Source organism: Centruroides vittatus, unplaced genomic scaffold (assembly GCF_030686945.1).
Source record: "Centruroides vittatus isolate TY-2023 unplaced genomic scaffold, ASM3068694v2 contig_1051, whole genome shotgun sequence".
Classification (NCBI taxonomy): domain Eukaryota; kingdom Metazoa; phylum Arthropoda; class Arachnida; order Scorpiones; family Buthidae; genus Centruroides; species Centruroides vittatus.
This window is the reverse complement of record NW_027120680.1, coordinates 1,407,173-1,431,409: the sequence shown is the minus strand read 5'-3', so window position 1 is coordinate 1,431,409 and position 24,237 is coordinate 1,407,173. Positions and strand designations below refer to the sequence as shown.

The 24,237-nt window shown below is 25.4% G+C and overlaps 1 protein-coding gene across 2 annotated transcripts in view; it reads right to left on the bottom strand.

Moving 5' to 3' along the window:
• mAChR-A (muscarinic Acetylcholine Receptor, A-type) overlaps nt 1-6,036 on the bottom strand; it is a 117,183-nt gene extending 111,147 nt beyond the window's left edge. For both annotated transcript variants that reach the window (XM_067266041.1, XM_067266048.1), the window contains exon 1: nt 5,803-6,036. The gene's annotated coding sequence lies outside the window, so the exon portion shown is untranslated. The remainder of the gene's footprint in view (nt 1-5,802) is intronic.
• Nucleotides 6,037-24,237: the final 18,201 nt, after the last annotated feature.

The following is a 24,237-nucleotide window of genomic DNA, read 5'->3' as shown; positions in this document are numbered from 1 at the left end:
TAAATAGAACATTACATAAATACGGGAGTATTATGTTTGTGGATGTAAATAAGAGAGAATATTGCATCTATGAATGTACGACAAGGTACAGTACTGTACTATATCAAATTATATAAACAGGACGATGTGTTATATCCATAAACAAACAGGAGAAAGCATTACATCTATGAATATAAATAGAAGAAAGCATTACATTGACGAATACAAACAGGAGAAGACATTACATTAGAGGATAGAAACAGGAGAAAGCATTACATTTACAAGTATAAACAGAAGAGAGCATTACGTCTATGAATAGGAAAAGACACTATAAAAGGAAGTATCATAAACAACGTTATACTCGAGGATACAGCATTACATCCACGAATATAAACAGGAGAGCATTGTACCCAACATAAGGAATATGCAAAAAGTAATTATCGATCAACAAGTAACTTAACAATGGATATTCGGGTGCAATTTTCAAATACTTTCATGAAAGTTACAAGTGATTTTACAATTAATTAAGTTGACAAATTTGCATAAGAGATAAGATTCGATTCAAGAGCAATTTCAGAACTTTCTACTTCTCGAAATTTCTTTGATTGTTGATAATACAAGAGTTAATGATACTGGTTAGTATTATATTGAAAAACCTTCACCTCTTAAACGATAATAGCTTAATAGAAGCTGATATAAAGGGAAACAAATACAAATCGATAGAAATCTAATTGTGTACTGTCACGTTCTTACTCTAAAAATCGTGACGAACAATCGTATTTAAACATGTGACCTTTATTATTTTTGTATAATTCAAGAAAAATACGTAAAATAATAACACTTCTTTTTAAAAATACTGTACACAGAAACTGCTAACAATGCGAATTTAAGTGTTACTTCAGCGTTAATAACGCTTCTATTGTTTGTTTAGATTGATATTATTGATAACGCTTTTATTGGAGTATTGTTGTTTTCTATCATTGTTTGCAAATTTCGCAGATAATTTTCCCAACAAAAAATCCCCTTTTATTAATTTTAAACTTAATTATAATTAAGGGGATTAATTATTTTTAACGCTTTCGGCGTTTAAATTGTACAAAAATTACACGCGAATCTTCCAGATAAGCACTTATACGTTGCCAGAAAGGTGAGATTAATGCGTAAAAATTAAGATTTTTTTCCTGTTTTCTTTAAAAACACTTAATTTATTAACTCTAAACTTAATTATAATCCCAGGAATTAATTATTTTAATAACTTTTAGAGGTTTTTATGTGTATAAAAGTTTACCTTCTGTACACGTAAATTTGCTAGATAAGATGTTAAGATGCTCTTAAAGTGATGCTTGAGAGGTAGAATTAATGTGCAAAAATGAAGATTTTTAATTTATTAACTAGAAACTTAATTATAATTATAAAAATTAATCATTTTAATAACTTTAAATGTGAAAACATGCCCTTTTAAACAGTTGAAATTGCTGAATGAAGCTATTAAAATGCTCTTAAAGTGATGCAAGGTTAAAGATGGTAAAATAAAGGAAAGAAGGAGTGTAAACACTTAAAAATATTTATCTAATTTAATTGTATAGTGTAATTATCATAATTGACATCCTTATTTAACATTATATTTAAAAATTCCTTTTCAAAAATAGGTTATAAATGTAAAAATTATTATTATTTTAATGTCTAGAATCTTGTACTGTACATCAAATGTATAATTACTGTACGCGAGAATTTAGTGTTGTAGACGTCTCGTGTGATGTAACAGCACGAGGAAGATAACTAAGTTATGCTACTTTAAGAACAATCTAACACTTTTCTAATTACTTGTCATTTAAGGAGTAATTAATTACATACGATTTAATAACGTATTAGTTATGATCCTTATTAATCTGCATTAATTAGCATCGACTAGATTTATTGTTATTAATGTTACTAAATTATAATAATAATGTTTTTTGGATCAATTTAATAAGTAATTTTTAAAGTTTTACTTAATAAAATATTCATAGTTTAAGGTAAACTATCTTCAGTTTTGAAAATTCGGTTTAAATGCAGAATTATTTATTGAAGATGATGTACTGTACACGTCATCATTATCAACGTGAAAGTTTTATAATCATTATTCGTAATCCCTACATCACCATTCAATATCTTAGAAATTTTATAGGCATTATCACGTGATTCGTGCATCATCGTGACGATGCACGAATCACATTTATTTGTTTTATGATGTAATCCTTTTCATCATTCATTCATCTTTATGTCCCATTGCTCAAACGTCCTCATCATTATTATGAAAATTTCATGACAATTTTAAATCGTTTTCTTGATGATAAACCGTGCATCATCGTCATCCTCGTCCATTTTTACGGTCGTAAACTACCCTAATTTGTAAGTGAACTCGTCTTTAATCTACGTAATAATGATTTAATTCGATTAAACAATTAATCCTTCCCAGAAAATTCTAAGAATGGACTCTTCTTAACAATTATAACTCTACGGAAAACTTCTCTAAAAGTAGTCAGACTATTTTCAATTATCGGCCATTTTTAATTAGAAAATTTTCGGATTTTTTTCTAAATTTTACCGCATTTTTATTGCCTTTTGATGCATTTTTTCAACACTTATTCTCTCTCTCTCCATACATAAATTTTGCATTAATTAATTATTAAAACTCTAATGAGCAGATTAGAAATAAAACACTTCTCGTGTGGGTTCGAACCCATGACTACTAACGACACGTATCATTCAATACGTGTTCTACTTAATCCAAATTTAATGGAAGTCACGGGTTCAGCTCGTATATACATATACATCAATACTTAATTTATATTCAAGTATACAGATTTATATTACACTTTTATACAGATTTAATATATGACTTCAATAGATTTTTAAGTAGAAAATTTAAAAAAATGTCAAAATATATTCTGGAATTCTCTTTTTTTTCGATAAACTTTGTATTTTTTGCTGTCGAACTCTTGAAGATTCAAGCAACGAGAAAGGAATTTTTCCGCATTTCTAACTTGTATAAATTCCTTTTTTTTCTAATATTGAAAACAATCCTCGTACACAATTTATTGTGTAAATTTTATAGTAAATTGAATAAAAATATAGTTTAAAATGTTATTTTTTTGAAATTCTGATATTTAAGCAATAATTCTATGTTATTATAATAATATATTGTCCTTTCTACACTGTGTTATTGTTAATAAAGCAGCATAAGTGTTATATTACACTATAATATTATGTAGTGTATAAGGCCTAATATTGGGCCTTTTATGGATGTATTATTGTTACTAAAGTAACATAAATGCGTGATATTTTATTATTTTTGTGTGTATCATTGTTGCTAGAGTAGTGTATAATTGTTTCACGTGTTAAATAATTATTGTCTTTAATATTTTTCGAAAATTAAAATTTGCGTAACTTCCGAGTCAAATTGAATAGAATTTTAATTAAAAAATTAATTAATTAAAAAGCTTTTTTGAGTAAAATAGTTATCAAAAATTCGTTTTCATTTTGATGATTATAATTTTTGAATTTTTCCAAATTGATTTGTAATTAATTATGTAATTATTATTATTTTTTTAATTTTAATTATTTAAATGTCAAAATTTTTGACATTTTTCTTTAATTATAATTAAATTAATAAAGAAAAGTAATGACTTTTAAGTAGTTTTCATTACTTGCTCCATACAAAAGAATTTAGTTAACTTGAGAGTGTTTCACAGTTTTGACACTTTAATGTCATTTTTGAAGATTTGAAAATTAATTTTGTCATCAAATTTTACTTTTATTTCATTCATTTATTAATTACATTCCCGTATTTTGAACATTTTCAACGTTCTCGAGACAAATATTGTTACTAAGGTAGCATGACACACCAATTTTGTTAACAATACTGTCATTGGGGTATAATACACTTGTTCTCACCTTCCTTCAGAGTGTGATTGTTACTAAAGTAGCATGTAATATGTTATGAATAGTACTAACGTAATTAATTTACATTAATCTAATCAAAATACTATAGTAGTAGTACTGTAATGGGCTATTGGTACTGTGTTTGAGATGGTTATTGTTACTAATGTAGTATCTAAACACTACAACATGCTGCCTTTTTAAGAGTGTTATTGCTACTAAAGTAGTATAAATTCAGTATAATATTATGCCTTTTAAGAAAATTAATTAATATAAAGGATTAAAATGATAGATGTTAAATTAATAACAATAGCTTAATAGAATACTATAATTAATTTTAACCACTATAGTAACAATACATATTGTTCTTAAATACGTGTAATTAATTATTAAATATATTTTTAAAAATTCATAAAATACGTAAAAATTACAAAAAGATTTTGGCATTTCCTTCACATAATTCAGATTTAATCTAAGAGCAAAAACTATGTTAGAAAGTCGGAATATGCTGATAAGATCTACAGCTTCCTTCATAACATCCCATGTAATCTATACAATAAATATATTAAAAATATAATAATTTCTTATAGGAAGCCTTCTAAATTAAATTGTTATTGCATCATTTATTAAGATGCTTTCTAACTAAAAGATGCTGTATCATTGATGACGATGTTATTTCAAGCAAACGTTTTCTAACTTATCAAATTACTTTCTGTATTATATTGCTTAAAAAGTTTCTTTTAATTTATAATTAATACCCTTTTTTAGTTGTAAAAATTAATTATACACGCAAAAATTCACCAAAAATTGGGTTAACTTGCAAAATTTTTAAGGTAATTAATAAGTTTTAAGTCATAAAAAAAAATTATTATATTATGAATATTAAGTAAATGCTATTTATAATAATTATATATTATATTTTTACTTATATTTTCAAGAAAATTAATGAATTTTGTTTACAGTATGCTTAAAAAAGTCACAAAAATCATGGTAAAAATAAAAACAATGTGTATATCTGGCATTATCAATACCACTTAGTATCCCTTATTGATCTTGATACAAGTAAATGTAATTAGAAAAAAGTACTTTCAACATTTCTTAATATCAAAGTAGGGAATTGTAAGATTTATATTATTCCCTAAACAGAAAATTAGTAGTATTTTTTCAAGAAATAACGTTCAAAACATTACAAAGATGAGATTAAAATTTTAGGTAATGGATAACAAGGTTGTTAATGCATGTTGAACATCATCTGTAACTGTTACTGTTCACTAATAGATTTATCAACCATGTAGTGCTAATTAGTAAAGACAATCAAAATCAACAACGTGAAAACTTTCGAATTTTGTTAATAAAATACTTGTAAGAAATTATAATTACAACAATTTTAAGTTTATTTATAATAACGTGCTTATGTTAGCATTAAAATTATACGGAGCGTACGAAGATATATTAAGAATATTCTCATTCAGTAAAGTCATAAATTATTCTTAACGCTATTTTAAAGATGGAATAATTTATAAAAATTATTTAAAATTTATTTTCAAATAAAAAATAAATAAATTTCCTCTACAAGAAAATCAAATTGTTAATTTTTTATCACGTAACTGTTGAGCCTTAGTGTTTTAAAACAATATACACATAAAAAATTAAATCAATTTCATTTTGAATTATTAAAATCAGCTGTTAAAAGTGGAATTTCATCGATTTCATTTTTTATTATAATCAATTTTTACGTAATAATGTAAATTTTTAAATAAGATTAATTAATGATTTCTTTCAAGTTGACACTCAAAGGGTTAAAAAGTGATATTGAATATTCTCCTTTATCCGGATGTCTTTTTTTTCCCTTCCCCCTTCACTATAATGTCTAATTGATTATCATTAATAAACTGCACCCACCTTAATTATAAAGAGGATCCAAAATCTATAAGGAGGCAGTAAATATATCCAGCAAAATCCTTCATCAATAAGGGAGATTATCTGAATAAAATTTGATTCTTTTGTCCACTTACATCCCTACAGTAGTCGCTTCTTATCCTTGGTTGCTTGAATTCAGTTGTGCAGAATTTTAAGCAGAATTTGTATAATGTAAAGACACTGTACCAACGTATAACTACTGCATACGGAGTCTGTCTCATGTCTGAAAGCGCACCGGATGGAAGTCGATCGGGTTGCTACCACTCTATCCTATCATTTGGGGAGGTTTGGAAGATGATGCGTTTACTACTAGATGCGTAAGCTAAAAGTATGCCGTTCAATGGATTCTTGTACTGTACACAATTTCTTCACATTTCCCCCCGTTTTTCCTTTTTCTCTCGTTACTGAAATTGTAAAGGATAGAAAATTAAAGTTGTTCGCTTCTCTGTTTTCTCCAGAGTTCTGATATCTCTTTTGGGAATTGTTCAACCTCAAATTCTCTGTTTTTTTTTAATTTTTTGAGGGATGAATTTTTTGGGAAGTGTTCTTCGATCTTACTCGATTAACCTTACACGACAATTGATGTTTTAAGTAATACGAAATTCTCGAAATATTTTTTCTTATTTTTTGAGAAATTTCTACATTTTTAAATTAGTTTCTTTAGCTAAAAAATAATTATAAGTTTTCTTTTAATTTTATTTTAAAATAATTGCAAAAGAAACATAAAACTGATTAATTTAGATAAAACATTGATTGTCGATTTCGATTTCGATTTCGATTGAGATAAATTGTGTCAATTTCGCTGGAAATTTATAGGTGGCGCTGCTACAAGGGCGGCAAAGCTTATCAATTTCCAGAAGGTCGCGTGGCTATTAAGCAGCGCCACCTCAAAACAAACGAAAGCGCCACCACTCTTCAATTTGTAGAATAGTTTTTTTTTTTTTTTTTTTTTTGTTTTTGTAAAAACAAAAACAGGGAATTGATCACACACGGTTGCGTTTCTTGCAATTAGTTTACAGAGTAAATTAACAAAATACAGTTGGCAAATACTTATAGTTCTTTGAGATGAAGCAGAACTTTAATAAATACATGAAAAATACTCATTCAAATGAAAAAATTTTTAACTTGAACCGAATCGAAAAATGTGAAAATAATTACGAAAATTTAATTTAATAAAATAGTGAATTATAGATTAAATTTAATTTAAGAAAATGACGACGAAGAAGAAAGGCATGAATCTGCTATTCGTATGAATTTATCTTATAATTCCTATCAGAGTTATTAAGCATCAGATCTCTCTATATGTAGTCACAAAGATGATGTGCATGGAGCTACGAAAAGATATATTAATGCGATTACTTCTTTTATATCTCACGTATCTTGGAATGACATTAATAGATGTGCCATTGTATAACTATAGATATACATATGAAGAGAATTAATTACATACAGACTCGTCTGTGGTGTGTAGTGATAAAGCAGTTTGCTGTTATTCTATCGACATTAACGTAGTTGAGGATTGCTTTTTGTGTGTGTTTTAACTGGAATTTTATAAGCTAACTTATAAATATATGATCATAAGGGTAATAATATAAAAATTTGTCAATAGAATTCTAGCTTAAACAATAATTGTTTGCAATAGTTTAAGCTAGAATTTTTTCTGCATTTTTAGAAAGTGGGTGTGACAAAAAATAGAAAGTAATTAAATACTCTGCAATAATGGTAGATAGTTAATTAAATAAGTGAAGTTTCTTGTAGAATAACGTTAGACTAATTCATTAAATTGCATTAGAATCAGATCCGTTTGTTAATTTATTTAAATTTCTTCTTATAAAGTATATATTTTTCAAAAATCTTTCAGTTTAAACTTACCACCATAAAGAAATATTAAATAATTAATAATTATTATTGTTGTTGTTTTCTTTACTACAAGCTAGAAAACATATTTTCGAATAATTCTGAATATTTTTCTACATTATATATTTGTTTAAACGTTTGTAAATAAACAAATATTTAATTTACCGACATATTTCGAGAAATGTTGGTATTAAAATTCTTTCAAATCTCTGTTCTCATTAAATAATTGTTTATAATTAACATCCTTCTCATCTGTATTTTAATATATAATTTAAATTTAAAAAAAACATGTAAATAATGCAAAAAATGTATTGATTGCTTTAAAAATATTTTAATCTAATGCAAGATCTCGAAGAATATAAACAATATTAATGCAAGAACTGTTGAATATTCAAAACTTCTGATCTTATCCAGTGAAAGTAAGCTTCTTAAAAGTTATTAAAATTTCATAAAATTATTTTTAGGAAATTTAAGAATATATTTTGAAGGTTTTATTTTAAAAAACTTTTTCATAAAATCGTATCAAAATTTCACCTTCGTGTGGATTTATAAATAATTTGAAGTTTTCATCACTGAAACTATGAGAATATCTTAATATATTCAGCTCTAAATTAGGCATTATTTTGTTTTTAATGATTTTAAATATTTTAAGACAGTTTTAGATTCTAATTTAAGAAAATCTCGTAAATGTTTGATTATTATCGTTTTAAATGATGAAAAGTTTAAACATAGTTTAATCACTTGAAAACGTATCAATATTCTGATATTAATTTGAAGTTTTTTAGAATATTTTTCTTCTATAAAAATTCTACAATTTCTTCAAATTATATAAAAATTTGTCTTCAAAAATTAGAAACTGTTAAGATTTTTATTACAGGTAATTTTAGAGTTAAATTAACACTTCTTCAATGTGTATTAATTTTTAATATGTTATATAATATGTTAAATATTTAACATAACTTTATTAAAAATGCATTAATTTATACATATATTTGAAGATTTTATGAAATTTTATATATATATATATATTTTTCATATTTCTAAAAATGCTATTCTAAAATATTTTTGCTTATAGAATTTTCTTGAAAACATTTAGGATATTTCCTGAATAGCTTTAGGATATTTTATATTTCTTATATTGCTTCTAGTATTACATTCTTTCCAAACTCAAGAATCTTCTGTGATTAGGTTGGTAGATATTCGAAATTTTTCTTGTCACTTATACTTGTTTAACGTAAGAATGTTTCTAGAATTTTTCTAAAACTTTAGACCGTCTCTTGTTATAGAGAAAAGAATAATCTAAAATATTTATTTTCCTATAAATATTGATTATTAAGCACAAATTTCATGTAATTTTTAAGTTATTTTACATAAATAACCACAATAAAACCGCCTCGTTAAAAAATAATAATATTTTTCAAGTTTTTAGAAGGGGTTTGGAGCGTTTATAATGATGATAATATTTGGAAAATATGGAAATTTTAGATTTTTAATGATGTCTGCAGTTAAGTTCATCACGTTGCAAGCGTGTCATTGGATTATTTAGTTGAAAAATATATAAAATAAGCTAGTTTTTAGAATAAGAAATACGTTTCCATCACTAATTTGTCAGCTGTAAAGGTCCTAAATCCGAGGCTAAATCTTTTACAGTGATACTCATCTCGAAAAATCTGTTACTCCTCTACACCATTACTTATCTAGAAGATCTGATAAATGCTGTTTTTGTAGTAATTTCCCCAAATTTTTAAAAATATTTTGTATAAACATATAAAAAATTAATTCATTCTTAATTCCACACGCTTTAAACGTAATATTTATTTAAAATATTACATAAAATCTCCGTAATTATCCGAAAAGTAACGAGGCATCTTCAGCATCTTCAACATCTCCAAGTCTATTTTTCCTGTAATATAAACTAAAAATTTTGATTATTTTTAAAATAAAATATACATTAAAAAGTACATAAAATATTAAATTTTAAAGATATTTTTACACATATTTATTTTAATTTTAGATAATGGTCTGTATGTGTATATAGATATATATATTTTCATTAGTTGATAAAGTTGATTGAATTCATGTGAATTTAACTTCATAAATCATTATATTAAAGCAGAGACAGATGAACAGTATGCTTCATTATACATATTGTAGTAAGTCATTATGTTTCTGTAGTAGCACCTTCCATAAACTCTAATTTCATTATCCTTTGCTACTCTACTTAATCATAAAGAGTAAATTATCAACATAATAAATCTATTTTAAAATATATAATTAAATCTGTTATAAATTTATAATTTTTTTAAAAATAATTTTATTTTTTAATTATTTTTCTTAAATAAAGCAAAAGTTAATTTACACATCATTAAATTTTTAATTGGTTTTTTATAATTTAAAGAATTAAATATATATATAGGAGTTTAATAAACAAAATTTATTATTTAAATTCTCTAAAATTATTTTTAAAAAATAAATATTATTTGAATTGGGCCTATTTTATCATAATTATGCGACGATAAATTAATTGATGATAGAATTAATTAATTAAAATTTATTTAAATTAATTATAATTAACTTAAAATCCTGCGATATTTATTTCCATAAATTTATTATATTAATTTATATCGACCTGTTAATGAGTTTATAATTTATTTTATGGTTATAAACTTTGTATATAATTAATTTAAAATTAATTCTAAATTTAAAAATTATATATTTTTATTTTATTTTATTTTATTTTTTGCCATTTATTGGCTTTAAGTGCCCACCAATGGCCGAGCGGTTCTGTCGCTAAATACTGGGAGTTCGGTCGCGGGTTCGCGCCTCGCTCGGACGTGGAGTTTTCCGGGTTTTCTCCACGTTTGTAACACCTGAATAGGGGCCAGTTTCCCTTACAAGACCTCCCGGAAGGCATTTCTCTTCGCGTAACATCGCGCACCAGAGAAGGCAACGGGGAACCACTCTGGTTGTAACTTCCCCCAGAATACACCTTGGCGCCTTACTGACCACTTATTGACCTGCGCCAGGTGCTCGCCGACGTCAGGATTTCTGGTATGGTACGCAGAAAGAGATTGGCTTTAAAATAATTGCTTGCCTGTGGCTAACTGATAAGCTGAATCTGTTCTCGCCGCCATATTGTTTAATGGCGAAAAGTTTAATTATTTCAAAATTAATGACAAAGATTATAATAACATTTTATAAATATTTCATTATTTTATTTAAAAGATTTTGAAATTTATTTTCATATACAGTATCTTGTTTTCAATAAAATATTAGTCGTTAAGTTGAATGGGCGCCATTTTGTTGATATACGACGTCGCCAAGCATAATTTATAATTAATATTTGATATTTTAATACATTGTGTACTTAACTAAAATTCTGTATAAGTTTATTTAAATTTTTAACGAGAGAAATCTAAATATTTAACATTTTTAATACATTGTGGTAATTATAAGAGTACATTGTATAACTTCTCCATATTAGTTCTCGATGCAACGCTAAGCGATTCATTAACGTAAGTATAATTAACGTTTCTGTAATAATATAAGCATGAAATAATCGTTACGATATTAATATACATTTAATTTATTCTCTTTTTAAAATGTGTATATTTAAATTAGCATATTAGATATGTTTAAGAAAACAATCGCGATTCTATGAATTGGATGAATCGCGTCTTGTCGCGTCGCGTCGCAGAGTGAAATATTGTTTAAATTGCTAATAATTTTTAATTATATAGTAAAATCATAATAATTATTTCATTGCAAGTATTTCAATATTTAAATTTTTTTAATAAAAATATAATTATTTTAATATAAACCATTTTTTAAACATTTAATTCTAAAATGCGCGTCGCATCGTCGTCAATCCTACTGGCGTCGCGATGCGTCAGTGAAATACACCGAAATTATACTTTTTCTTTTTTAAATAAATATTTCCTTATTTTTCTAACAGTTTAGAATCATTTTAAGTAAATTTCTGTCAAGATAAGTAACTAATATTATTCAGCTTTTAAATATTGTATAGAGCATCAATTTACAAAGATAATTGCCTTAAAGTAGCTCGCGATTTACTAGTTGAGGAACGATGCCTTTTCAGCTTTATATTGATTTATATAGTTAATTACTGGTATTTGAGGCATTTTATTGGAAAGTGCATCCTATAGAAACTTTAAGTACTCTCCATATTTAGTTATTGATGAATCAACGTGTACTTAAACATAATATCTCTTGATGAATTCAAAGTTAATGATTTGCATCGCCTGAATAATCCTTTAATCAAATTGTACTACACAAATATTATTTTCGAACACAATAGCTGACAATTTGTTACTTAGCGACCTTCAATCCCGAAAAGTATGGAGCGTAACTAAGAGATGCTCATCTAATGGATTTTACAGCAGTTGTAATTAGATAATTTCAGATTATCCAGTTGTGTTAAGCGCATAATGATGTAACTTTTAAATTAATGAAAGACTTACTTTCTTATATTTCTACAAATAATTTAATCTTAACTTTATTATCGGGGATAAATTATGGTTTATTCTTCATTTGAAACTGAGAATTTCTGACGTATCACTTAATTCTTCTTCAGCATCCTTTTTATTTATCCTCATCATCATGCAGACGTAATTAGACGCTTTCTAGCATCTTACTAACTCGGCTTCTTTATTATTTCGACTGACTTTTAGCATCGCTCGATCATATTCGGCATTAAGCCAAATTATCATCCGACTTCTCAGCATCACACTGAATCAGCTTTATTATTTGACTCCTCAGCATCGCTTCCGGCTAATCTTCGACATCAATTCGGTCTTATAAACTTTATCACTACTTATTCTAGCATCACTATTTTCAACTAATACTTAACTTTAACTGAATTTGTCTTTGCTTTATCCTCAGCATCACCGAGTTATTTATCCTTAGCGTCATTCCACTCATTTTTAGCGTCAATCCATCATCCTCAGTATCAATTATCTTTTCTAGAAAGAGAATTATTAATATTTGACTCTAAATCTAGAGAATTTGATTAATAATATTTGTATATCTTTAAATTACCTCACACTGAAGTAGATATATTTTATTAATAATTTAATTGATAAAATTTAACATTTTAATATAATTTATATAAACAAATTTTTCGCATAAAACTCTTCAGATAACACCAAGTTTTTTAACTACTACCCTTCATTTTATTCTAACTTACAAATCTTCAATTCTAGATCTGACCTTCAACCTCAACAGATCTTTCCAAGATATGAAAAAAAACTACTTCAGGAATTGATTTTATTTTCACAATTCTGCTTAAATCTATTTCATTGCAGTTCGATAACCAACTACTAAATGTATTTAACAGGTTTCTTTCAAACTGGATTCGAATCTCCTGTTTGGAACTTCACCAATTTCAGCAAAACAGAACCCTGTAAACCCGAAAGATTATAGAACCATCGCTCTTCTGCTCAATCTACTCTATTTTCGGGTGTACTACCATCGAAATATAAAGAATGGATGAAAAAAAATGTTTTAAACAATCAACAGAGAAATGGCTGTTGTATGTGTTTAATATGTTCCCAATTTTGATCTACGGTAATTCAATTTCTGTTTATGCCCCCTCCCTCAAGCTGATTCCATCAGCCCATTCATTTCAGGTGTTTAATTACTATAACAATGGCTTAAAAATATAAAACACGAACGTCCATCTATCATCTTTGCATCTCTCGGATTTCTCTACAACACCTTGACAGTAGAACGAATTAAACTCTCCCTTTATTTCTGAAACACTAAACGCCATCAGAAAAATATTTTAGCCAGAGTAACAGTAAAACTCTGAACCATTTAAAAAGCTTAGACCTACAAAATCCTACTTTCAACAACTAGTATACATCGAAGCAGAAATGACTCAATTTTTTATTTTTTATTTTTTTGTGTGTGTGTAAGTGTAGAATCCATTAAGGTTGTAGACGACTGACTCGCTTTTCGCAACTGGTGTGTCAAAACTACAATAGATAACTCCAAAAATGCTCTTCAAAACTCCATTTTTATCTTCTCTTGTGATATTCCTCATTACTACGTCTTCATCATTGATCCTCAACACGCAATTACATCTAACAAAATGATAATAAGAGTAATTTTACTTGTAATTTTAAGTAATAAATAATAAGAAAAATAGTAAGTTTGTTACGTAAACAAAATGAATTATTGCAAAATTTATTTTTTAAGTAAATTCGGAAAATGTTTTTAAAATAATTATAATTTAAAATAATAATAATAATAATAATAAATTTTTAATAAATAAAAAGAATTTTTTTCTGGTGATAGTACAATATCGAGTTCATCAGCATCACTTGTTTTTGATTTTCTTGTAAGATTTAAAATTAATATTAAATATTTTTTTAGAAATAAAATTTTATTTTTATTACTCGAAACTTTTTAAAATTTTTTAAAATATTTTTTATAGATTTTTTTAACTTTTTCTTTTTTTTAAACCTTTTCTTGAGAGGATAATGTTGCATGAAGTTAATAACAAGCATTTTTACATTAATTTTTTTTTAAATTTAAGCTCTTCTTGGAGAATTTAATCTAAATTCTATTTATACTAAATTATTTTTTTAGAATTTTTGATTTTTAAAAAATATTATTATACATTACACTTATGAAAATTTCGAGATACTTCTGCCTCCAGTCAGCATCCTCAAACTTAATTTATCACCATCAATACATAATAAGGGGATGAGATATCTTTTATCTAGATTGCTGTTTATGATATATCTAGGAATATTTAAAATTTTATTATGTTTGAAGGCATCAACGTGATGATATCTAACTTATCGCATTCTACCTTAATGATGAGGATGCTGTGGAGGACTATAGCATCCTTATTCCTCCTCTCTCTTACAGATCTCTCAAGATATATTCTTAAAGCTTCTATTAAAGCTTAAGATAATTAATTAATTTTGTTTACGTTAGTTGTTTCATAACATGGGGAGAGAAATTTCTGCTTATCCTTAGATAAGCAGGAACTCATATCATATGAGTTAAATACCACTCTATCTCTGCATAATTAAATTTAAAGTTACCAAAATTCAATTTTCTTCTCATATATATAGTTTATATAACATAGATCTAGCTAAATATTTTTATGTTAAGTACATTCATCATGCAGCAGGAGGTCCTCCTAAAATCGATATGAAGCTGTTGTATATACGTTTCGAGATAGAAGCGAAGTTTGATTATTTATTCCAAAAATTGCTATAGAATTAATTTTAAAATAGGAAAAATTTATTAATTTTACATTATATTTTTTGTCAAATATTCTCAAATTTCGTTACAGTTCAGTATTTTATTGCTGTAAATGGATTTATACGAAAAATATTCTTGTTCAGTCACGATATTTTGCATAGAAGCAGCCTCAAAACCCTGAAAATTTCATACTTTTCAAGATAATTTAATGCTTGGAATGATAGTTTAACCTCTGTAAGAGGCAAAGGATGGAAGAATTCGAGTCAGATATTGTATTTTTTTTCATAATCTAAGTGTTTCAGGATACTTAAGTAGTATCGTGAACAGCCTTACAGCATCCTACATTTTACATTTGTTTCTACAATAGAATGATTTTTATCAAACTAGCTAAATGAAACTCAGTATAAGTAATTATTTTAACTTAAAATTATAACTTAGAAGTTAATTTTGTTAGTTTATTAGCACCTTCTCTAGTTAAATATAAATGAAAGCGAAGAGAATTGCTTAAAACGTGCGTGTTGACAAGGAAAGATAGGTTATTTTCCTTCTTGGAAGTGATTCGTGTTAAACATAAGAATGTAGTAAAGAAAATTAAATAATTAGAGGTATGAATTGCTAGAAATATTTTATAAAATCACGTAAATTCTAACTTCACGAGTGCTGTTACAGCAAGAAACATTGAGAGTGAAGTCACGTTCGAATGAACTGAAGTGCTACTGAATGGTACTCAGATCAAACACTTGCAACCTATTGGACAATGTTAATGTCTTGGTCCTTCGGGGACGTCTCTTTGGGACATTAAATTGTTTCCAAAGACGAAAACAAAAAGAAGAAATAAATAAATCTTCTTTTATTTATTTCACTATCAATTGGTGATTGCTGTTTTAAGATCGAATTCTCTCTATTAAAGATTTTTAAAGTATTTTTCTTTTTTTCTTGTTTAATTAAAGAATTTGGTGGACTTTAACTTGTAAGGATATTCTTTACTGTTTTTCATTTACTTTTCAGATAAATATTTCTACAGAAGTAAATTGTTCTACCGCTCTGTAATATTTGTTAATTTATTTAAAGCTCTTAACTCACAAGTTTTCAGTCAATATGTTTCAAATGGCTATTGATGACAGTAACAGCCGCCATTTTGTTTAAAAAGTTATTACTGTAGTTATATTAGCTGCAACCATTTTGTTTCAGAAAGACTACTGATTACACTAGAAGACGCCATTTTTATTTCAGAAAGGCTGCTAAATACAATAACAGGGGTCATTTTGTCTCGAAAAGACTACAGTTTATATTATAATTTCCCATTTTCTTAAATTTTCAAGAATACCTCCATGTTGGAAGTAAAATGGCTGTCACTATTGCAAAGAAAATGTTTCAAAAATACAGAAAATCTTAAATAGGCCTAAAACATCACAAATCAATAGAAAAAAAATAAATAACACGGATTAGAATGATACTTTTCTTATTTATATCATGGAAAACAATCTATAAAAATATATCTTGTTTTAAAAAATTCTAAACACCTTCACTTGACAAATAAACCACGATACTTCACGTACTGTGTGTATCATAGGGATGATGAATGAATGTAATATTTCAAATTCTCTATGGACAGTTTCGAGATAAATACTTGAATAAAGTGCTACTTAAAAAATTTATAAGATTCTATCATTAATTTTTGTGCTTTAGAAAGATATAAAACACTAAAATGTACGAGTATCTACTTTATCATAGTTTACTGTAACTTTATAGTAAATTCTCTTTATTCAATATCATGTTATATGAAATTTATGCATGCCTTTAATTAAATAAATATATTAAATATTATAAAATATAAATTTTGAATGTAAATTATTATAAAAATTTATGTATAATAAACAGTTTTTTAAAATATATTATCTATACACGTGAGAATTTTGATTTGGCATTAATCTGCGTGTAAATCAAAAATTATAAACAATTTTGGTATTTTAACCTTAAATTATTATAATTTCTAAATATTTATATTTATTTTATATAGATTATATATATATACATATATGATTTTAAGGGAAAGTTATAATATATATAACTTCAGTAATTTCTTTGAAGTTGAAAAAAACCTAAAAATTAACGAATATTTATAAAATACAACTAATTATAAAACTTATACAAAGTTCTAGCGCTTAATTTGCATAAATTAACACTAAAAAATCAGTTAAAAATTCAAAAAATTTAATTTCAAATAAATACACACGTACAGTACAGTACCCATCTGCTGGAATGCTGTCAATTTACAACATGGCCACTTTTGAAGTTCTATAAATACAAATTTGTTCATTTTTAAATGCTTTTTTGATTAAAAAATATAAACTTTTATATATTTAAAGTTTTCTACGATTAGATTTTAACTTTTTAATTTAAATAATAATTTTATAATAAAATTAAAAGTAATAACATAGTTTAATTAATTATTAGAAGAATTTGCTTTAATTTAATTTTATATTTTTATTTACTATTATTTATTTTTAAAAATCTCTCAAAAGTTTTGAATTTAAATTAGATTTAATATAGAAAAACTAAAGAAAATATAATAAATTAAAACTCTTTCTTTAATATGATAGAATTAAAGGAGATATTTTCAAGTTAATTACTCTATAATTCGTTGAGAATTTTTTGTAAAAAAATCATTTATTTTGGATCAAAATATTAAAGAAAAAGACAAATAAAGTAAATAAGATATTTTTTGGAGGATGTCGAGTCTTTATTTTATAATAAAATTCTTTTTTCTAACGGGATATTACTATTATTTAAGTGGATTTTTCTCTTCAGGAGTATGAGATGAAGTCTTGTTTTTACTTTTATCAGTTCTTTATGTAACATATTCATTGTCTTTTGGGAAATTTTAGGATATTTTAGAAAGGATCTTCTATAAACAAACGAATTTTTATTTAATTTTTGTAGATGTCCAGAAATTTCTTTTACTATATTACTACTGATGTTTTGAATGATTTTGTGGAGTAATCAGACCATTATGGTCGTGTACAATAATACAGATGAATATTTCATTTAATTAATATATTAAAATATAATTATTTCTTATTTTCCTATTAAATTAATTCATAAATTATATTTTTCTTTAAAATTTATCCCTTACACGCCTATTTTTAAAGTACTTTTTGTGCTTGCTACATATACATATTTACTAATAATTACTCACTTATTTATAACTTAGGTTTACGTTAAATTTTCTATTTAATGATACATTAAAATTTATAATTTATTACAATTATAACACAATTGTACATATAAATACCCGCTATAAGTTACATTTTATAGCATTACTTTAATTTGAATTATCACATTTATATGCTAACAAAGAACCATTCCACGGGTATTTTGGTATAATTTAATTGCTTTTTTACTAAATGTAATTAAAGAAAAATGACATAAATATTAATAAAATTAACTTTTAATCCGATTAAAATACTTAGATCTACAATAAACTAACAAACCTTATTAAACTAATGGATGGAGAGGTATACAACATATATATTTTGGTGAAATATATATAAATAATCAAAGTACTTGCTCGTGTGTCACAGAGAAAATCATTCATGTGCATCATTTCCTTTTTATTATAGGACAAACCAATCTCATATATCGTTTGGCATCTATACATTAAACTTTAATATACGTTTATATAGAAAGGAGCAACATTAATTTAAGTAAAAACAATTTTTTTCCATACTTCATCCTGGATTTTTTTAGAAATTTTATTATTTTTTCATTATCCTTTAATCCTTCGGATATTCCCATCAACGTTCTTCTTTCCAATATACCACAATTTAATAAGTTGCTCTGACATTTATCTACTTTATCCAAGCTTATCCTACTTTATATACACGCATACCTTATACATTTAGAAAGTTGGAAAACTGAATAATGCCATTAAGTAGAAGCTGTTTTTATAATTTTTCTGGTAAAATATGAGAAGTTATGAGATGTTTCAGACAATCTTTTGAATGCAAGAAACCTTTAAAAATATACATCACTCACTAAAGTTCATATCAACTCATAATATCGAGGGAAAAAAGTTGATGTTTTTGTATGAAAAATAGTTTTTACCGCTTACAGGCGACTCATTTCTTAAAGTATTTCTTCCAAATCATTAAACTGCAACGATTTTCAACATTTGTCATTTTTATATTTATAAAATCCTTCGATTTTTTTCGCTTATTTTAAATATTTGTTAACAATTTCTTTATCATTCACTTTCCTTTGACTTTTATTTTCAATTTTATTTAAAAAATTAAACTTATAAATGCATTTTATGAGCGGTTTTTTAATCCAGAAAAAGAAATAATTTCGTTTCAAATTACAATATTTTTTTTCTGTTTTGGTGAATTTTTTCTAAAAATTTAAATTTATTTAACTACTTTCCTTAAGCTTATATTTAATTCTTAAAAGAAAATGTAATTTCTTTTTATTTTTATTTTTATAAACAACTAAATCACTAGGCATTCTCTTCGAATTAATTTTTTTTTTTAATTTTATAATCTATCAACTTTCTAAAAAAAATAAGTTTTTAAGTATTCTTTTGTCTCATTTTTTGGAAATTTTCCACTTATATATTATTTATAAACGACTAAATAAGTAGTAGATCTCACAATTAAAGATTTAACGTCATAATTACTTATTAAAGATAAAATAGAAAAAGTAGAAATTAAATTGTTTATTACTTTATCAATAATTTCATATAAAATAAATCACAAAAAAAAATTTACGGTAAAAATAATTCTGTTAGCACCTTTTTGGTTCGACATATATAAAGCAAGCATTGACCCAAATGAAAATTACAATATCGCTAACCTGATTGGTTGAATCGACGATCGGTTCTGACGCATCGCTTATTTAAGCCAATCAGAGTCGGGTAAAATTTTAAAAATTTGTATTTTATTTTATAAAGCTTGAATTTTAATTTTTTTTATTAGTTTTACCACTTAATCTTAATTAAATCAATTATTTTAAACGCTTATATACAATTCTTCTTTAGATATACGTTTAAATGATATATTTTTTATGTTTACATTGTAGATATTTCCTCGTAACTATATACGTTAAAAATCAGGAAAATTTTTATAGAAAGATTTAATAAATAGAATATTTTTTGAATTGGATAGATAGGTAGACGAGCTGTGGGGATATCTAAAAATATTTATTGAAGATATCTTTACAGATCTAGTGATATCAGTTCTAATCTAATCAAGATGCTCTCGAATGAAACCTAAATTAAATCTATCCAAGAGCATTCCGCTTATTAATGATATTCGAATCGATATTTAAAGATATCAATAAATGAAATATCAGTCTGGCATATACCAGTCAATATATTAAGGTGACTTTCATAAATTTTGTAAGGGAATCTTATGATAATCATCGCAACTACTTTACTGAATTAAGCGATCCTCTAGAGATCTCATCGAGATATTCTTATAGCTCTATTTTATCAAAGATATCACTCTATTTTTCACAGTTTTTATTTTATTTCGCTATTTATAAACCTTACACTACAAAACTCTCAGCTTCTTGTGCATTTCTAAACATTTAGTTACAGAACTTCAAGAAGGAATTACTTATTTATACCTCTGGAAAATTACTTTTTCTTATCGTAAACTTTTTAAAAAATAATAGTAAAACTTATTTTCTACATTCTTTTGTTTTATCTCCATCGTAAAATCCTTTATCACGAATGACAAGAGTCATTAAAAGTGAGTTCAATCAATAGCTTCTAGATTTATTAAACAATGAAGAAATTGTTCTAATTTTCTGAAGCATGTAAAGTGTTAAAATGTCAGGTAGATAAAAGGAGTGTAAATTTTTCATCTAATCTTTATCATCGGTTGAATATTCCTGGTTGTTTCAAGGCCGAATGGAAATCGTGACTTACAGATGGAAGTTCGTGAAACGATGTCACGAAAATCGATAAGAAGGATGCGATGCAGTCGAATGCAACGTCGTTTCTAACCATTTCTAAGGCTTGAATAATAAATATGGGTGTTAAAGGAAATTTAAATTGAATAGAATTTTCTAACTTGTAAGGAGGTAAGCAGTTAAAAAAATAATAATACAGTATATAAAAACGAACCTCTCAGGTACCTTCTTTCAAGCGTAACATCTTCAAGAAGTGATGCTGTGGATGAACTGAAAACTTTTAACTTTGTACACTCGCTCTTTGGTAAAGAATACATCAAGCATCTTACAATTTTCAAAAGAAACCTGTTCTTATGTATATAATGATACATACCTATGTAAATCCGGAATCGCACATTTTCGGTTTGGCATATTTTCGTTTTGAACAGGTTTTAAAGTAGAAAATCACAGCATTTCGAAGAATTTTTCCCGTTTTCGATAGGTTTTGCTGTATATACAAATATATTTTAATTTTTTGTATTTTTAATTATAATTACTTTTAACATTTAAAACGTTTTTTGGCGATTTTAGATATTTAAGTATCCAAAATATTTATACAATTAAGTCTATCTTCGTTAAATATTTTACGAAACGTCACGTAAGTTGCGTGTTTTTTAGCACTTTCATATGAATAAAACAACCTCCTAAAGAATTAAATTTATTTGAATTTACTTTCTTTATATAAACAAATCAAAATATACGTATTTTTTAAAAAATAATCTAAAAATAAACACGTTCTCAATGCGATTTGGATGCATATAAAGTCGACAAACCGCCATGTTTTCAAAATGGAGACCAAAAATGGCGGAAGGGCATAACTTTTGAAAACATCTAAAAATTGGCAGACATTACATTAAAAAATAATAAAAATTTCTAAACTAGAAGTTAAAAAATTCATATTTAATTATTAATAACGTTTCATTAATAAATTACAATCATTAAATAATAATTCTTAAACAATAAAAAAATAATTTTTAAATTATTAATTTGTTTTTTAACTTTTTAAAAAATTAATAAATGTTCCCAGTTCATTAATAAAATTGTTGTTCATTTTTAATGAAGATATTTATCTAGATTATTGTATTTGCGTTGACTTTCCAAAGAATTTTAACAATTAATGAGGAAGAAAAATTATTAAATAATAATGAATTTAATATAATTATTTCATATTTTTTATTTTTATTTTAATTATCATCATTATTTATTTATTTCCATTTAAAATCCACGTGTAATCATTTTAAATCACGAATCAGTTTTAACTTTCAACAGGAAGATAATCGCGTGATTGATATGTTCTTGATGGAAGTTAAAGATAAATTCTAGATAAATATTTTAAAATTTATTCTTGATTTTATCAATTATTTAATTTTCTATATTTATCATTTCTAATCTTCTCGATTTATTTGACATTTTTTATTCTCTTCTTTATTTTCTTCCTTATTCTTCTTAACCTAGAAAGTGAAGAGGAATAAAGAAAAAATCTAGTAACGAATTGCTTAACTTTTCCGGCAACATTTGGTGGCGCCATCTGTTATATTTTATTTTAAATTTTTATATTAGTGTGTGGGGAGCACAATTTTGTTCAATTTTTTGAAGCTTAATAACTCCCCTGTCTTTTGTCAAAACTTTCTGAAATTTTGCAGGCAGGTTTGTGCATTAGAAGGGTTGGTGCTGTTAAATTTTGATGATTAAAGGTCGAGGGGAAGGAAAGACAGAGGGGGGTCGTGTGTCGTATCTCGAGTAGAATCGGACTTAATGATTTTACTCGGTATTAGGAATTATAAATTTTTATAATAATTATCTCCACCTTTAAAATTAAGTTTCTTGCTATTTTATAATAATTAATCATATATAATGAACATTTTATATAATTTAAATACAATCTCATATATAATTTTTTTTTAATTATGGCAACTACTTTATAATTTTAAATATAATAATATATTAAATTTATTATATAATATAAATAATTTCAAAAATTTTTGGACATGAAACTTCTTATTTTACCTTAAAATTGTAATTTTTAAAATGTTTTAAAGCTATATTTTATCTGAATTTGGAGGAGCTTTAGAAGCTATTTTCAGACATTTTAACTTGAAAATGAATTTTAAAAATTTAGGAAATTCGAGGTAAAACTTTATATTTTTAATAAGAAACAATAATTGTAACTTTATACTCGTATAATTGATTTGAATGCAATTTTATAAGATTCAAAGAGGTACATTAATAATATTTTACTGCTAAGTATTATAACAGTTTTCTTTATTCTGGTGTAAAGTTTCAGTAGAAAGAAATTTATAGTTTCTTTTAAAAACAATAAAAGTAAATTTTATTTTATTATAAAATAACTTTAAATTCTAGAATAAAAAATTGTCACTTATTGCCTGTTTTTATTTACTTGCAGTCATTACTTATTTTAATTTTTACGGTATTTACTCTATTGTAGGAAATAAATTCACGTCTTGACCCGTATTTACAATATTAAATATCTGTAAATTCTGTAATTTATAGTGCTACAGATAAAGAACTTGTGTATAGATTTGTAAATTAAGACTTTACACTGCAATTTATAGCATTATACAATGTTTACAGCATTATAAACTAGAATTTACCTTTAGAACCTTAATATATACTGTTTATAATATTATAAATAATTTACTTTTAAACCTATTATTTATAGTATTTGCTGCAGGTAAAGAATTTACTTTTAGCTTGCAATTTAGTGTTTACTGTATATGAAGAATTTGCATATAGACCTGTAATTTGTAGTGGGCCTTTACACAGAAGTATTGGTTAAGAATTTACAAATAGATCTGTATTTTATATCGTTTAAACACTGTAAAATGATGAAGAATTGTCTGTAGAAGTTTAATTTACAAAATTATATGTAAATAATTTATCTGTAACCTGTAATTTATAAGAGTTTTTCACAAAGAATTTTGTCGAAAACATAATTTATATGCATGGCTTTATATACTGCGCACAAAATGCATATGAAACTGCATGTAGAGTACCGAGATTCTTATAAACACGACGAACTTAATTGAAATTCTTATAAAATTAAGAAACAAATTCACTTTTATGAACTAAATATTTACATTCTTGTTAACTAAACAATCAAATTTTACATTAAGCAAGTGAAAATCATGTTAAGTAACCACTCAAGACTATAAAATTTAAATTTATTTGCATGTTTATTATACAAATTGAACAAATATAACATCTAAGAATGAGAGGAAAATTTAAAAAGAGTGAAATATAGCGTGTAAGACACGGGACCAAAAATTTCGAGTGTGTAATTTTTTAGTAAACCCCTTGATGATAAATGGCAGCGTAGTATATACTTAACAATGGAATAAAGTTTAAAAG